Here is a 13,295-nt window from a genome sequence, read left to right as displayed (position 1 = left end):
TCAAACCAAAACTGCTGCTAAAAACAACAGCAACCTTCTATGTATAATATGAACTCTCCTATCCTTTCATTTGATTAGGAGGTTTTTTACCAAAAATCAGCTCTTCCCATTTAATTCTTTGGAAATCACACAACTGTATTCAGCTCCTGGGAACTATGCCTAGTTACCCCAGAGAAGGTTCTCATTCACCTTTTCTTGTGTTGACTTGAAACTGATGGTTACAATTAATTTTTTTATTCCCAAAATCCTCAGAATTTGTGAGGACCTGTACATTACTATTTGCTGTATGCTGCAGATATTCTGCACTGATGCTCACACTCTGATCTGTTGACATTTCAGAAGCTCTACCTTTCTACATTTGATAGCAACTTAATATCTTGTGGCAATCTAGCCACTTTATTTTTAGGTAGGATACAAACACTGCCAGCCACATTATTTTAAAGGAACTACTGTTGTCTTAATAAACTGCTAGGAAAAGTCATTCACATAGTAAACATGCTTGCCAATAGCTTTGCTGACCACATAAATTCAGTTCTGTTTGAAATGTGTTTGTGAAATCAAGTGAAGAGGACCAGTTATGCCTTTAGCAATATAACTGCACAGACAAAATCAGCATCAAGAGCAGATTGCTCTCATATTCATTTCTCAGAAACATGTATTTCATGCATTTTGGCAGTTCTACTCCTTACTGCTGTAAATACATATAGACTAGTGCCTCAAAATGCTCATATTCTTATTCCATTCCGGATTACCATATGGTAATGAGCATAGTAAATGGGGATGGAAGAAATTGTATTGTCCATCTAGATAAAATATAGTTATTTAATTATTATGGTTGTAGTTTTACAGGGTAGATAGATCTAAAGTGTAATTATCTCTTCACTTCAGTGACAGGAATGGAACTATATACTTAATTATTCCTTTCAGTTACAAGTAATTTAAAACAACTTTTTCAATAGCAGAGGGAAAAGCATTCTTATATTTATTTTTCACAAGAGAAAGATTTCTTTTTGAAGATAACTAATGGTTTCAGGCACTTCCACTTATGGGTAGTCTTATTTCAAGACCTGACATTCAAAGGCTTGGGGAAGCACCTTGGAAAAAGCAACATCTGAGCTATCCTAAGCAGGGCACATCCCACCATGAGTCATTTCTCAAAATCTCTCCATAAACAGTGAAGATGACAAGACAGTTTCATGTGGGAAGTATTTCATTACAAACAGTGGAACTGCTCCGTGTATAAAATGAGACTATAATCCAACACTGAATAACAAAGGGGATATATCAATAACTGTTATATTTTTAACAGCTGTCTGAGGTGCTGGATTACTTATGCTGTGTAAATTGTCATCTCCTGTTTAGAAAGGGAGGTATTTACACAGACACACAAAAGTAACACAGCAGTGACACAATGATTTAAAAATACTCTAATAGCACAAGATGGAATTCAAGATCTAAATAACCAACAGAAAATGCATCATTTTCCTTTTTTAAGTTTGGCAATTATGAATCTAAAACTTGCCTTTTTATCTCTACTATGTTGTCCACTTATAAGGTTTGCTTTCTACTAAAGGCTGTTCTAATGGGATTAGTTATTAAAGTCAACAGGAAATAAATCACTGTTTCCAAGAAGGCCTGTTTGAATTTGGATTATTTTTTTTCTTACTGCATCAAGTTAAATTTTTCCTAAACAAAGACAAACAAATCAAGATATGACTAATCAATAGCCATATTAAACTATATTAGGCATTTATTTCCTGGTAAGTCAAAAAAAGCTACTTTTAAAATATACAACTTATTGGACAATATTCCTTTTAGATGATTAATTTTTAGACATTAGTCAAGTACTATTTTAATTTAGAAGTCATCACTTAACTTTACCACACTTACTCAATATTTAGCTATCTGGAGGCTGATTCCACCCTATCATAGCTGTCAGTGCAGGGTCCTTCCAGTAAAGTCACTGCTGATCAAAACATGAGCAAACGGAAAATCAGCGCCGTATGCATTTATATTTCTTCCCATTTGGTGTATGAATAATTTTCCTAGAATTGGGAGCATCTAACAGTTTTTTACTATTAACCATGATTACTTTTACTGCATACTGTTCAGTGCCCCTGGGGCACTATATGAGTACTGTGTTCAATTCTGGGTGCCACAGTATAAGAAAGACACCGAAGTCCTGGAGCACATCCAGAGCAGAGCAATGAGGCTGGTGATGGGTTTGGAGGGCATGTCGTATGAGGAGAGGCAGAGGGAACTGGGGTGGTTTAGTCTGAAGAAGAGAGGCTCAGGTGAGATCTTAATTGCTCACTCCAACTACCTGAAGGGAGGTTGTAGAGAGGCCAGTGTTGGTCTCTTCTCCCAAGTAACTAGTGATAGGATAAGAAGAAATTGGTTTAAGTTGTGCCATTAAGTTGTGCCAGGGGAAGTTTAGGTTGGATATTAGGAAAAATTTCTTTACTGAAAGTGTGGTGAGGCCTTGGAATGGGCATGGGCTTGCCAGGGAGGTGGTGGAGTCACCATCCCTAGAGGTGTTCAAAAAGCATTTAGATGTGGTGCTTCAGGATATAATTTAGTGGTTGTGGAAGTTGGATTATGGTTGGACTTGATGATCTTGAAGATCTTTTCCAACCTTAATGATTCTATGATGACGGAATTTCCCATGTGAATCAGTTGCATCTGCTGAATATTACCACTTAACTATCCATTCCTCAACATGAGGGATTTTGCAATTTTATTTTAATTTCATGAAACCATACACACAAGTCTACCCTGCATGGGCACACCACTCTCCATTACATGCACAATGTTAGATTGATTAGTTGTAAAAAAAAAATAAATCTATTTGTGCCTAATGATGCTAGTAGCATATTGTAAATTGCAGCAAGTCAGGTTTTTTGATAGCTTTGCAAAGCTATAAAATTCTACCTCCCCTTTCTCTCACCTCAAGCTTTTCCCTAAAAACTTTTTTTTTTCTCCCTAAATAATTTGCTACACTTTGTGTCTGATTACGAGTTTTCTCACTGTGTCTCCATTTCAGGATCATGACCTGCACCAGCTATGTGCCCCTGGAACAATGAAACTGTCAATAACAGGGCAAAAAATGTGGCATTTAGCCCATGAAAGAAGGAAGCTGCCCCCAGAAGTGATCACATTGACTATGAACATCTGTGCCTTCAAAGTGAAATGCAAAATGCACTCCTTTGATCTTGTACTCTGCTCAGTAAAACCACATTTCTAAACAAACATGCATGATATAAAATAAATATTGCCTTGCTCCCACTGAGCAGAGAGAGAAGGCTCTTTCTGTGCCCATTTTATTTTTGGGAGGCGACTGGACGGAGCGCAGCAAAGAGACGCTTTATCTAAGGACCTAAAGATGTGAAAATTTTCCAAAAATAACAGCACATTGTGCACTGACAGTGTGGTAAGTAAACCAGTTCTTACCATTAACAGCTTGCAATTCTAGCCACATATTCAGCTAAACCCCAACCTGAAATCTGCGGATGAAAGCAGCTTTAGCTTGCACACAGCAGTGACAGAGAGTGAAGATACACATCAGGCTGACGAGCACTGAGAAGTGAATTGTTTGCCCAGATGGAAATCAATAGCTCTCTTCACTGTCTTCATTCCTTGGCAAGATCAGGAACTTTGGATGGCAATTAAAGCTTACCCAGCTGCCAAGTGTCCTAATTACACACACAAGAAATCCCACATTTCTCCTTCTACCTGAAACATCCCTTGTGCTACATTCATTAAGCTCATTACAGTCAAGCCTGCTGCTATTGCTAGCACTGACATTTCTTTTTTAACAAAAAAAACCACCAAAACCCAACCCAAAATCCTTGCTTGCACCTGGCTCCACCACTGAGTGATCTTTCCAAAGCCCAGCAGATGCTCGGGGATGGCCACCAGCCCCTGTGACATACATGGATTTTCACAAGACCCTTCCAGGCAGCGTCTTCCTTTTTCCACTCTATTTTCAGTGTTTTTCCTTTGTGAAATGAGGCAGGTCTGGATATTAAGAGGAAAGAGAAGATTTTACCTGCCTTGTGAGGAACAATATAGCAAAACTGCATATGCTCTTTACTTTTCCTGAGATACTTCTGTCGCTGCACAAATAAAAGTAACTAATGCAGAGCTGAGTTTGAGCAGTGCAAACAGTTTTGAGGAACTTGTTATCATTGTCCTTGACCAAAAAATGTGTGTTTTCAGAAGCAATTAGTGAAGCTGTGCAAAGCATACTGAAGCAAAAAGCCACTAAAAGCTCAGGCCTCTTATTTTATCACCATGTTTATCACTTTATTATAAATTAAAGTGGGAAAACGCATTAAGTATGGGTGGATCCAAGAGCAAGGCCTCTAAAAAGACAAAATAGCATCCCACTTAGTCCAACAAGTCAAGACCACAATGTCCAAGCAATTGTGCTGTATAAATCACCTTGTGATTGCACAAAATGGTTAGATTATCTTAATGAAGATCAACTATATTCACCAGAGAACAAATAAGCTATGAGCTACATCAAGGGAGAAAAGAAAGGCTAAGAAGGAACCCATCACTCCCCCTGAGACATCCATAACCTTCCCATTTACATGAAAACATCTAAGCAGGAGTAAGGTTAAAAAGAGTATTATTAATATTGAAGAATACTAACTTGTGTTAAGCTTTTTTTTCTGGTCCTTTTAATAGCTCTTTGATTCTCATTTATCCTCAGCCTCTGCTGCACTGTTCTCTGCAAGGGCAGAGTCCTTAAAGGCAGGTAGAAATGAATTTACACTGCCAGATTAGCACAAGGGTGCCTTGAAGCTAATGAAAATTATCTCCATTATCAGAGAAAGAAAAAATATTTAACAGTTGATAATATTGTTGATGCAAGAGACATTAAAAAATTTAACTTCATCTCAATGCATTATAGTTCACCAATAAATGCCATATTAATTCTTTTTTAATACAAATAATTAATACACACATGAACTATTGCAAATAAAGGCTGATGGAAATTCTCCTTGAAGGAGAAAAAGACCATCTGTCCTTCATCAGCCAGGCACAAAAGGGATGCCTTGCTATTTTATAAAAGCTGCTAGTCAATTCTAGGTGTGGGATCATCGAGCACAAGAGGCAATGAGCCATCTCCCACACTAGGGAAGTGCTGTGTAATTTGCAGCCCTGTGAACATGGTTTGTAATTACATTTGATAGGGCCACAGGATGTAAATTACATAGTTTTTACATTTAGCTGCTACCACAAAGTCTTGCCTGGCATTAGCTCCTAAGATTTTCAGTAGGGATAAGGAGGAACAGGGGGGAAAAAAGACACAATCTAAATTTTTAAAGAGACTATTAAAAAAAAAAAAAAAGTTTTAGGAAAAAAAATGGAAGTGGAAATGTGAGTGTTTTTAGTTATTATATTTGTTTTGTTGTCAGGCCAATTGGACAACATCCCAACAGAACTAGCAAGAGAAGAAAAAAAGACTTTTCCTTTTTTTTTTTTCTCTATTACTTTTTTTAAAGTCCAGGGATGGCAGGATCTGTCTAGGTATGTCACAGCAAGACCAATTTTCTCCTCCTAGTTGCAGTGATTCGTAGACACAGCTGTCAGGCAATATTCTGGTCTAGAAACCAGCTCCATAAAAACAAGAGCTTATAACCTGTTACGTACATGCTGAGTGCAATACTTGCTCATGCTTGCAGGCTATGGTGACAGATACTCTGCAGGATACAAAACAAGAAGGCCCCTCCTGCAGAGACATTAGTGATGGAATTCAAAGAGACAGAGCCTAATGATAGCACAAGAGTACATACTTGGTGATTCCCCAGGGTTTACTGTCATTAAGGAACCAGAGGCTGAAACGGCGGCACGGCAAGACCATCCTCAAACATCCCAGAGAAATACTGGATGATTGAAGATTAGCAACTATTTAATCCATTTTGGCCTGGAAAGAATTTAAGAAGAATGAGAAGCTTGAATAAAAGCTTGAGTAAGCCTGAAGCTATCCTGACATGTTTGTGAACTAAATTCCCTCCCAACACTTTTCTATTATTTCGGTTCTTGGATCATCATTCTTTGCATGCTGGGACCAACAATGCCTTTTATTGTAGCCTGCTCCATTTTCCTCTCACACACAAAGGGAAAGCTCCCTTGGTGAATGCCAGAGGCATATACTGCTTTCTCAAAAAGTAACATGGGAGAAGTATGCCTTGGCTTTTGTTTGCATACTGTAATCTTCAGCTGCACTGAGAGCAGGCTGAGTCATTCATAAATATGGCCTTTGGACTTTAAAGGTCAGCTATGCTTTTCATAATAAAAACCTGTTAAGACAGACCCATCCTGGCAACCCCAAACATCAGTTTTAAGTAAGGTATCACAAAAGGCCCATCATAACACACACTCCATCCATGAACCACTACTCTGCAGTCTACAATAAGCAGTAGCAAAACAGGAAAAAGTGGTGGAGATAAGGGAAGGTCTAGGAAAATCTGGAATGTTTTTCACATACTGTAGCTTGGTGAAGGAGTTTACAGAAATACCTGACACAGCTGAATATGAGGATATGTAGACTTCTGAAACAGGAGGCCAGCTTAGGAAGGAAGAAGCAACATGTAAAGCATCAACACGCAAATGGGAAACCTTCCAGTCAAACAAGGCCCAGTTGTAAGTAAGAGAGTAACATTTGAGACATAAAAAAGAAGCAGAAGCTCCTTTTCAAAAAAATTTCAAAACTCTTTCAGGGGCTTATGGGTATTTAAATGTAAATGAGCTTCCTTCACCCAACCCCAAATCAAGAGCTGCTTAGAAATGGTTGCATTATTTTCTGTTCAGTAATCATAACCTTTGAGCATCCAGCATACTCTGCCAGAGAGCTGTGAGCACAGTGTCTGGGTGTGCATGGGATTGTCTCTTACTAAATAGAGTGGATGTCTATTCTAAATTATTTAGGACCTTCACAGCTGGGTCTGTGTGTGTTTGTTTAGATGAAACCAGCTCCCTTACACGTGCCTGAACCCCAGCACTCACTGTCAACTTGTTATTTTTATAAAAATAGGTTAGAAGTTGCTTCTGCATGAGAGGCATAATATATTTTAAAATTTATGACTAGATTTGAAGCTGATGAAAGGCTATAGGTTGACAGACAGAGTCCAAAGCCCACTAAGCTCAGGGGAGCAGGAGGCAGCTGTCTGCAGCCCCTCACACCCTGCTCTGGCTGTAGCAGCTGCCCCTGGGGCAGCCACCTGCCCACATCCTAAAGGCCTCATCCCTCCCTGTCCAGTGCCAGCCAGGACACAGCTCAGTGATGATTGTCACAGAGATGTCTGTCCTGGAAGGTTCCTAGGAGATGGCAGGAGGAAGAGCAAGTAGGCAATTATGATCTGTGCAGAGCACTAGGGTATGACAGACTGAATCTTCACGTTCCTCTTAACCACCTTCCTCCTATCCCATTCCTGACAATGGTCTCACCACCTCTTCTTCCATTTAAGCACTGAAATTTGATAACTTTTGACTTCCATTTCCTTACCCCTTCTAGGATCTAGGCTTCAGTATTTCTTTCTCTAACAACTCTAGTGAGAAGTCCAGGCTGACCCTGGTCACGATTGCAGCACGGCTTCACTTCTGCCACCCTGGCACTTGGCCACCCCACCCCCTGGCTTATGATGTTGCTCTTGAAGTTGCCTGACTCTGAGATCCCTCTAAAGCATAGCTCCTTGTGCTCCTCCATTAGGATTGGGTGTCTCAGAGCTAGTCCAAAGCCAGTGGGAGCCATCCTAGGCCCCTCTAGTCTCAGTAGAAATGTTTTTACCATCTGCAGTTCTACTCCTTGTTCCTCTTTTGAAAATCCAGCCCTGGGGTCTAATACCATCTCATATATACAAATCCCCAGTGCTCCTTTCAGGATTACCGAGACTGGGGTTTTCTTCTGCACCACATCTCCATATGGAAATGTTTTGCTAATTCTGCTCAGTTTACCATGTCTTGTCTTTAAAATCTCTCCTCAAACTTGCTCTCACCAGCCTGCTCCTAGTGCAAACAAAGTAATGCCCAGCTATTTGCATTAGCTTCTCAAGAAGTTATGTCACACTGCAACATAACTTCACCCTTCTCCTGGGCACTTGCAGGCAGGGCTGTAAAAGGAGCTGGCTGGGGGACAGGACAGGTTTCTGCACAGATGGGAGAGCTGAGGAAGAACGAACACTTCCTCCAGCTGCCCTGCTCAGACAGTGGCCACCACAACCCCCATCCAAAGGTGGCATCCAGACCCCCAAACTGCTGTCTGTAGCTCTGGCTCCCCACTTCTGTCAGAAACACTCAGCTCTTGGTCTTGCTTCAATTTGGATTATTAAGCTCTCTGGCCAGGAAACTCATGCCATATCCAGTAACAGAATTTCCCTTAAAGCACCTAGCAAATTCTGGGCACTGCCAATTTACCAAAGGGGAAGCCATTTCTATTTCCACATAGTATGAAAATGAATGGATTTGGGAATATTGTTTCTAGTATTTGACAAAGGTTTCCTTGTGCTGACAGGGAATGACACTACTTCTATGCCCAGTTAATTCTGCAATGATTAGCAGTTTGTATCATTTCAGCTGATTAAGTCTTGGACCAACTTAAAAAGGCAAATCTGGAAGCCTTTGAGTGAGCATGTGAAGATGGAAAATGAAACAAGAAATTATCCACATTTCAAAATATTTGGGCAACTGGATTTCTATTGCAGACACCTAAATACTGAAACCCTTCACACCATACTGCTACACTGTTTCTACATCCAAAAAGGCACCAGAGCTATTGTTATGGTTTCACAACAGCTTGTTAGAGTTTGCTTTCAAGACCTCTGCAGTTTATAAAAAGGTCTATCCCTAGTGAAATGTATATCTAATTTGTATTTAAAGTCATTTTTGGAAACTATACCCAGACTTATTTTATACAGAAGAGTGCAAAGGCTTATGGCTGACATTTTCCTAAGCTTTGAATTGTACTCCAGTGAGCTCAGATCTTATTTTAACTTACTTATAATGAATTATGCTGGTAAGTGGCTGTAATGTGTTATTTTATTTGCAGTTAAAGTCTTGAAAAACAAAAGATAACAGTTCCAGAGCCTGTTTTCTCCTCTGGTATCAGAGCAGTAGCAAGGAGCTGTGCTGGTGACACCTCAGCGCATTTATGAGACAAACTGTCACAAAGATGGAAAATGGAGGGGAAAAGCACCATGGGAAGGCAGGTGACTGAGGCGATTTGGGAAGAATGCTCTGCATCCATGCAAGCCTGGCAATCAGGTAGCTCTGGATAGAGTACTGTAAGACACATATTGCCTCAGCAATAAGGAAGATGAAGAGTATTCCAACCAGGCAAAAAACAAGCTGAAAATGGATAATAACTAGATATAAATAAAATGCATAGAAGCATGCTTTAAAGCTAAGCAGAGAGATGCCAGTAGGAGAAGTGGGTTAGGGATGGGTAGCTTCTCAACTGTTAACAACTCGGCAAGAATCTGACCTGAAACACAGAGTTCAGTATTGCACTAATGCATTTTCTGTGTGTCTGGGCCTAGGGAGGAAAGAAGTAAAATCCATTTCTGCAACAGAGCCAGGGTCTTTAGCTGGGATGGCTTTCCCACCCCTCCTGCCCTAAGCTCAGGCAGTCACCTCACAGCTCAGCACACACAGGTACAGGATGGAACATCTTTTTAGAAGTCAGATGTCAAAAGGACATCTTTTCTTTTCCCAAAATGGAAAACCCCTTGTGCTGGCATCAAATAATTGAAAAGCTGCTGAAACAAGAGAGTAACAGTTAATCCTGCCCAAAGGGTAGATCTAAATTCTCTCTGGAAAGGCTGCTGCATGTGGGATTATATATAGTGGTTAACCAAATATTCAAGGGACATTAGTAATTACCATAACATCCCACCACTTACTCTGTCAAATGCACAATTTATGCAACAAGCCCACAACTTCAAAAGGAATGTGTTTACTTTGAAACTAGTTAGAAATACATTTCCAAGTCACAATTTTTTTCCCCAATACCTTCCTGTCCCTACCTCAAAAAATGCCTGAAAGGCTTCTAGGTGTTTTGTGCAAACACCTTTCCCAGTGAGTTTTCCCTTGGTGCCGTTCATTTTTAACGTGTGGCATGCCAGGGCACACAGCTCCTTCATTTCCCTGCTCTCGTGGCAGAGGCATGTGCTGGCCACTAGCATGAGATGGCTGCTCCTGATGCCACCCCCACCCCCACCCCCACCCCCCCCCCCCCCGGTCCAGAGCCCTCCTGCTGCTCCACGGAGCCACCTTGGGGCTTCAGTGCTCCCCACTAGAGCACTGAAGAGGGTCACAATGAAGGCTGCTACAGAGATCAACCTTCATGGTGCAATTTCGAAAAGTCTAAGAATTATTGCAAATACATCTCTCTCTGAAAGCAGAAATACACCAGGGAGTTGTGGAGGGGTGTCAAAGGCCAACAGTTCCCACCGCTCTGCAACACCACCACCATCACCCCAGGCACCTGAGGTGCACCAGGATGAGGGGGAATTCATGTTCCCTTTAGCTGCTTTGCTCCTGAGTCAAAACAAGCTACCACCACGGCCCGTGGAGGGATATCCCTTTCTCTCCTGTAGCAGGCACCTCTTCCACCAGGAGCCAGCAGCTGTCAGTGGGAAACCTCCCAACCCTTATCCTCCCAGGCTGCACTGAGTCAGGACCCTATAAATCAGAGCAGCCTGGTTCCAGCCCCAGGCTCTTCGATCTCCTGGCCCCAAGGCCGTGCTGATCCACAGCTTCTGGAGTGCTGTGGCCTGCCTAAACTTGTTGTAACCTGTAGCCTCATCATCTCTCTGATGTGTCAACCCTCAACTGAAAGCTTGCTCTTTCAATCTGATACATGTTTTCGTAACTTGCTTCTTTCTTACCTACTCTCTGGGATCACCAGATGCTTTCAGGGACAAGGGATCAGGATCAGCCCCTAGTAATGTTATGTGTTGATAGCAGCACTACAGTTTCTGACAGGATTTATTTCAGATTGTGGAATATTTATAGTTAAATGCATCTGAGCAATGAAATAAAAATAGATTTTACAAGTTGAGTTTATGCTATTAACTGACTCAGTACTGGCAACCAAGAAGGAAGTCATGCTTGATAATATAATCTTGCCTGATCAGTCTAGCTTAATAACCATGTTGAGCTAAACTTAAATGAGCTTGTGCTCACTTTCTTCACATGGGCTTGGAATGCAGTTCACAATCCCTGTCTTTCCCAGGCAGACATGGAGGACACTGCTCCCTGCAGCGTGGCACCGGGCAGGAGAGGACCTCAGCCTGCACAGCCTGTGCCCATCCCTGTGCCTGGTCCCTGCCATGCTGTCACCTCCAGAGCTCTCCTGGCCAGCCTCTCCCACCTCACTGGCCACTTAGCTTTGCCTCTGACCTCAGTGGCTTTGCAGCAGAGTTTGCACTGCCAGAGGCTCATTACTAAGCCTTACAAGGTTATTTAAAAAAAAAAAAAAAAGTCTTGCAAAGATATGGGAACTAAAAGCTTCACTTTGTTCATATTTGTCTTCCCTTGGCTGTGTGCATGCCAAAGGGCTATCATCTTGCTTCCTGGCTGAAATAGAAACTCAGTGATGCATACCTGGGGAGTTCTGTCACTGCAGTGATCATTTAATAGTGACAAATAAGCCAGGGAATAAAACAAACAGATGGAAAATGGTCATCCCCATCCATGGACACCTGCTCTGGGATGCAGTCTGTAATGATCTATATACACTTAAACAAAATTACTTCACCACATGTTGGAGAGTATCTGTTCAGATCTGGGAATGAGTTACAGGAAAGACATAGTGGGTACCCAGAATGGCATCAAATCAACAGCCTGAAAGGTACCTAGTAGTAGTTTTGAAAATAACAGATTATCTCATTCACAAAAAAGCTCTTGAATTGGGAAACAAAACAAGGGTAAAAATATCCCTTAAAGAAAACTAAATATGAGCCCCAGCATTATTCACCTCAGGACAAGTCACCAACTCCATAACCTTCCAGGGCTTTTTCCAATGTGGGTTACCAAGCCGGACTTTGTTCCAAAGAGGCATTCCTCTGACTAGGAGCAAGGTGGAGCCTTCCATGCATTTCATTTCCAGGCTCAGGCCCTAAGGCATTTAAAGAAAAGTTAAGACTTTTAAAGATTTTTAAGGCTTCTAAAGCCTTAAATGATTGGAAAACCTACTCATTCAATACTTCCAAAAGGCAAGGCCAACCTGATTGAATGCCTAAACAAGAGTTTAGGACCGTAATAATACTGGCAATAATCCGAGTCTGTGTATGGTTTGCAGTAAAAAAGAACCACCTTTGCAAGAAGGCCTTGTATCTGTCCCCTCAGCAAAATTAGCTTTCTTTCTTGGATTTCTTTTTCAAGTAGAGATACAATGCAAAGAAAACATGCCTCTACTTAAGAGCACTCTCCCAGCAAAAGTTTCCGGTCTCCATCCTTCTGCCAGAAGGTATTTTCATTCCTGTGTTTTGAAAGTATCTCAAAATGCAGCTAGGCAGAGCACTTGTACGTGATAATGATGTGGCCTCATGCTATGAAGTCACTATCTGGTAAAATTTCAGCTGCTTCAGTACATGAGTATTTTAAGATTGGGATTGCTGGTCTTTATTTGTAGGAAGGCCACATTTAGGTTTCCATAAATTGAGTAGAAAGAATTCTGCTTCCCCACTCTACCCCTCCCTTCTTGGGTTTAAGGGGAAACAGAGTAGGTCTTAGATATACATTCATTCATTACTTTATCTGAGTGCATACAAATATGTTAAAATATCTCATTAGCTTTCCCTCTAGCCTGAAAAATAATAAAAGCCTGAGTAGATGACATAATGTGATAGTTAAGTAGGATACAAATATTTCTGCATTAACAGAAATAGGTATTATTGCAGCTTTGGACTTTGATGTCCAACAATGTGTTTGGAAAACTTCATATTAGGAAGGAAACAAAAGCAGATGTAAACATGGAAACAAAATTGAAAGCCAGTGGGCTGAATTTTGGTAGCAATTATATAAAACAAGTGTGAGCACACAGAAAATATATAAAAGCTGTATTGCATGCTTTAGCATCAATTACAAACCATCATTCCAAAAATAACTCTCTGGGCAAAAAAAACCCCAACATATCCACAGGAGGAACAGAAGACTGTTATATAAAGAGAATCAGGGTCAAAAAAGAAGGTCCAGGAACAGTGATCTATTCACAAACCCTGAATTACTTAACCTCTTTCATGGAAAAATACAGGGCAAGTGTAGGCTCTCTCACTTCATGTGGT

The sequence above is a fragment of the Apus apus genome, chromosome 7 (assembly GCF_020740795.1).
Source record: "Apus apus isolate bApuApu2 chromosome 7, bApuApu2.pri.cur, whole genome shotgun sequence".
Lineage (NCBI taxonomy): Eukaryota > Metazoa > Chordata > Aves > Apodiformes > Apodidae > Apus > Apus apus.
The sequence above is the reverse complement of the archived record's forward strand: the minus strand, read 5'-3'. Positions refer to the sequence as shown.